This window comes from Rhea americana, unplaced genomic scaffold (assembly GCF_003343005.1).
Source record: "Rhea americana isolate MKP2758 unplaced genomic scaffold, rheAme1 scaffold_21, whole genome shotgun sequence".
Lineage (NCBI taxonomy): Eukaryota > Metazoa > Chordata > Aves > Rheiformes > Rheidae > Rhea > Rhea americana.
The window spans coordinates 4,024,472-4,029,632 of record NW_028186258.1 but is presented as its reverse complement, the minus strand read 5'-3'; positions in this window follow the sequence as shown (position 1 = coordinate 4,029,632).

Sequence of the window (5,161 nt, the reverse complement as noted above, 5' to 3'; positions counted from 1 at the left end):
CGCCGGCGGGCGGGGGCGTCACGTGAGCGCGCGCTGACCTACTTTGGGCCAATGGCGGGGGCGGGGCGGGGCGCGCGCGGCCCCCAGCCTGCGCCGGCGGTAACCGCAGTGGGGGGAGGGGYCGTTCGTCGCCCGCAGCGGGGTGCCGAGCAGCGGCTGGTGTGGAAAGGGTGAAACGAGGCCGCGGGAGCTCGGCCCGCTCCCCGGCTGCTCGCACAGCGCCCTCGTTACTCCTGCTCAGCCTTTTGCCAGCTCGCCTTGGCTCGGCAGCCCAATGGGTTTTGGCTGGTACACCAGTAAGATAAATGGCCACGGCTGCGTTCCAGTCGGTGATCTCGGGGGTAACCTAGGCAAAAAAAAAAAAAAAAAAGACAAAAAAAGACTCTTGGAAAAAATACTCCCCATCAGTATTTTAAACCTTATGACTAAAAATTAATGACCAAAATCTACCGAATTCCTGCCTTTCTTGACAGACCTGGTTGTGGTTGCCCCTGGAGTTCATCTGCCTATCCAGAGGCAGTATGGGCAGTTCTGCGCTTCTCCCGGTGCCCACCCAGTGTGCGCACAGAGATTCGGCGCTTCCGCCTCTCTGAGAATTGAATGGCTTATTAGGCACTTGGGTTTCAGCAGTCTGACTCAAATCKTGGTCTTTCAGCTGGGGTGAAGATTTAAAGTACTCTGTATGTTTTTGTAACTCTTGACATGAATTAAATCTGATTATTCTCTTATTGCCAAATCTGCTTACTCATATCCATTTTTTAAACTGAGCTGCAGATTTTTTTTCACAAAGATTATTTAAAATATTTTTTTTAAAGAAGCCCTTCTTGTTTTTACTAAAATATCTCCTAGCATGGTTCATGGGTTTGCACCATTATTTTACTGCAGTTCCCATTCTCTTACATTATTTTGCATTCCCATAGTTTGTGATGATAATTGGCAATTCTGTTCTGAAATATCCTCTGGAAATAACAGCACAGTTTTTCTTCCCATGTAGAAAGCATGAGTGAATATTTTCTCTAGAGATCCATCTGACCGGGGGTCTACTTGTATTTTCTCTATAAACACTGATAAGATTGGCTGGGCAAGGAAGACTGCACAGTAATCAGGATGTAGGTACTGATGGATGGAAAGATGACTGATCCTGTGCCGGAAGACAGTTATATATTAATCATAATCAACTTACAATCTAGATTTTCCTGTTTAATATAGATTGGTCTGAAGTATCCCATCCTTTTCTCTGACCATGTCATTCTGTCTCAGAATGAAATAGGAGTCATTACTGTATTTGCACTTCAAGAAGTCTCTCAAACTTGAGCAAAACTTCCTCTGATTGGGTACGCATAGGAGAGCAGTTAGACTGGCARTGTTACTTTTATTCTTCCTAGGTTGCTTTCTTTTGAGTATGTTCTGTCAAAAAATAATTGCAAAAGCAGGGAGAAGGATTACAAGCTACTAAATGAAAGGAGAGGATAACTCGGAAGAGCTGGTTTGGGGATCAAGGCATAGGGCAGATCAGAAAAGCAAATAGTTTATGAAAAGTGTAACTTAAATACATACTGGCTTATTGACAGAGCTCCTTGCCTCTGCCTTTTAGAAGCCAAGATGATGGATAAAAGGAGCAAGTGAGATATGCAAGAAAACAGAGTAAAGAATTTGAARAGACTTGAGATCCATCATTTGTTTTGGTTCTAATTTGTCCTGAAAGAGAGAAGCATTTCCATTTTAGCTGGGACTGTCCTCTATGTAAGGCCATACCATATGGCCGTATCATACCATACCATACGGCCATACCTCAGAGGCATATAAAAAAGTCAAAAACGTACATTTGAATACCCACACCCTAACTGGTGCTAAGCAGCAGCAGCTTTTGAAGGCCATTTCAAGAAGCACCAGGGAACACGTCCTTCCCCATCATAAAAATTCTGGAAGTAGCCCTTGCTCAGCTCTTCAAGCAAAAGCTATTACCAACAGCAYTGAATTACTTAGACATTGATGTTTGTTGTCCCCTTTGTGTGCAGCTAAGCAAGCAGCAGTGGTTCCTCATAAGGAGAAGAAAAATGCTTTTTGAATGAACCATGCTCTGCCTCCACCTGGTTTGGGGGKTTTTGTTTTGTTTTGTTTAATTGAATGCAGGAGAGACAGGTTTGGAACTGCTTTTGGGTGATGGCAGAGGAACTTCTCTTAAGTAATCTGGAGTGGTTCCAAAAGACATTCCAATTCTCAGAAAAATAGGTAGTACTAGTCATTGCTTATATGCTATGAGTTGAAAGATTAATACAATTTTCTCTGCCAAAGTTTACAGTCAGCCCTTAATGTGACAGTAGATCAAATCATGTACTTGCCTGGGCAGCTGACCTGGTTTGAACTAAGCAAGAGGTACGCTTAGTGACCACTACATTTTTGGAACAAATAGTTTGCTATGCTTTTTTTAAAGCAATCTTAACCTTGTAAAGCATTAACCAGCCTCTCAAGCTCATTTCAAGTGTCTAGAGCCCTTGGTGCCATGGGGAATTTTTTAGACCTAATAGTTACAACTGACCAGTTAAATAAGGTGTCAACTGTATTGAGAAAAGTGATAATGAAGTAGCTGGTTTCTTTTGTTGTCAAACCTTTCTCTGAGTAAGGACAACTCCCAGCCGGTGCTAATGGGAGAAACAACTTGATCCTGCCATTTATTCATCTGCACTCCATTCCTATTCCTTTCTCCTTGCTGGCTTGCGTGCAGCAGAAAGACAATTAGAAATAGCTGTTCTTACATGCTCAGGCTGTTTGATTTTGGAAGCTGGCATTGGTTTTACTGGATATAGGAGAAGAGCACCCATGAGCGCAGAATAAAACAGCCCATCCCCAAGMAGAGCTGTAAGAGAGGAGAGGAGTGAGAAGTGCAAGGCCTGAGCATCTCCTCTGTATTCAAGCAGAATTTCTATTGAAGTTGATGACCTAGATTTCTCTGACTTCAAATGGCTGTTTTCAGAAAGATTACTGGAGGCATGATGCCAAGRAAGGTCAAGGCAGAATTTAGCCCAAAGCATTTTGCATACATAGGCTTATCAGAACTGGATCCATAAAACTCAGAACTGAATACTGTCTGTGACAGTCACTGAAGTGCTTAGTACCCCTGGGTTCCAGAGTATAAGACAGTTGCCCTAAGCTTGTGTTTTGTTTCTGTTGTGTACTTTTGTCTTCAGTTCTGTGACATCTACCTTACTCCCAAGTTTCCCTGTCAAAGAAACACACACGCACACACACACACCCCCCACCAGTTTTGTTTTTAATCCTATGGGCTTAGGTTGTTAAGAATCCCAGAAACGTGGTGAACCTCTTTCATCTTTGGCAAGAAAGCCTGACTTTCTGGAAAACTGGGGTAAACCTTATAGACAAAATCAGGCTTCTAAACATAAACATGTTAAAGTCATGCTATGTCTCTTTGTGAAAGAATCATCATAACAGCACATATTGAAAAAGAGCAGAAATTAGTTGAAGTAGCACACGTTATTATTATGTATGTACTTTATTCTGTAGAATTGGATCCATTAATGCTTGCAATGGGACAGCGTTTTTTTTTGGGTTTTTTTTGGTTTTTTTTACTTTCATTTTGTTATATCCAGCAGCAGTAGAACAGTTTCTAAACACTAATTTCAACCACAGTACCCCCATCCAAACAGCCCAAACACAGTGGAATTCTGTTAGAATCAACTCTTATCTTTCTGTTAAGGATCATTTTATTTTATTTAAATTTCTCATCATAAATTTAATTTAGAATATTTGCTATGTCAGTGTCAGAATGCACACACTGAGTATGTTCAATATGAGTATATTGGGCTTCTCTTGTTTTTGGAAACCTACTTTTGCAAATACCGTAATGCAACATACAGATAGTATCAACAAACACTGACTTAAGAGGCAAATGTACGTTGGATTCTGTGCATGTATTGCCCTACTTTATTTGATACAGAAAGCCTGATTGGATGTCTCACAGAATCACAGAATAGTTGAGGTTGGAATGGACCTCTGGAGATCATCTAGATTCAAAGATTTATAGTTTATAAGATTTATCTCAAAGATTTATAGTTTAAAAGGCTTGGAAAAATAGTGTGTGAGGAACATGGATTTTTAAATGCATTTTCAAACACAGAATCAGCTTTAGTGGTACTCACGGAGCATCCAAAGCTGGATTTCAGTCATATGCCTTTCTCTGTTTATCTGGAGAAAAAGGAGGTATTTTCCCATAATCATATGTTGGCTTTGTCTGAACATAGTCCCAGGGCTGCCACTTGCAATGACGCAAGATGGAACAGCTGCGTCCTGGGAATTCAGCTCAAAGCRAAAGGAAGAGATTCTGCCTGCTCAAACCCGAAGTACTCCTACATCTTCTTTTTGCTGTAGACAACAACCCTCCACAGAAGGTGACACTTCTGCTRACCTTGTTATCTTCCAAAAGGACAGACTCATTACTGATGACCCCTATGAGGAAAGATGTGTGCTGAAAAGGTGTGCATTAAAAGACAGACATAGTATTTGCCATTTCAAGCAGTGTTCAGCTTTGTAAAAATGTTTTTATTCATTAAATTAAAACGCATGAGTTAATTAAGAAAAATACAATGATAGCTGGCAACTTTATCATGTAGACCTTAAATATACATGCAGATGAGAGAAACGATAAAAAGATTGCTGTTGTTTGTTGCTCTATTCTGCCTTCAAGCATTTCAAACATTTTTTTAAAGTCTTTATTTTTTTATTTTTTTTTAGAAAAAGTGATGCCCTGATCTGCAGAAATTTAGCTGCACAGTTGACTGTATTTGGACTAAGTATATTCTCTGTGTGTTTCCCTGGTCAAGGATTTAGACTTCAAGCTATACTGAAAGCATAAAGCATAATTAGTTTTAATAATAAACACCTCTGACTTAATTTTATTTCCATTCACTTCTTAAACCTTTTTTATAAAATCTTGAAACTAATTAATTGCCTTGCAGAATAAGTTGTTTTTCAATGCTCACAGCTAGCATTTTTGTAGGTAATATATATATATATATATATATTTTTAACCGCCAAAGGACATAAACATACTTACAGTTTTCTATAGCCTTCTGACAGCCTATGGAAAGAAATAAGGATGTCTGCCTGTATTTTCCCTTAAAAGGCTTTGACCTGGAGAATACAT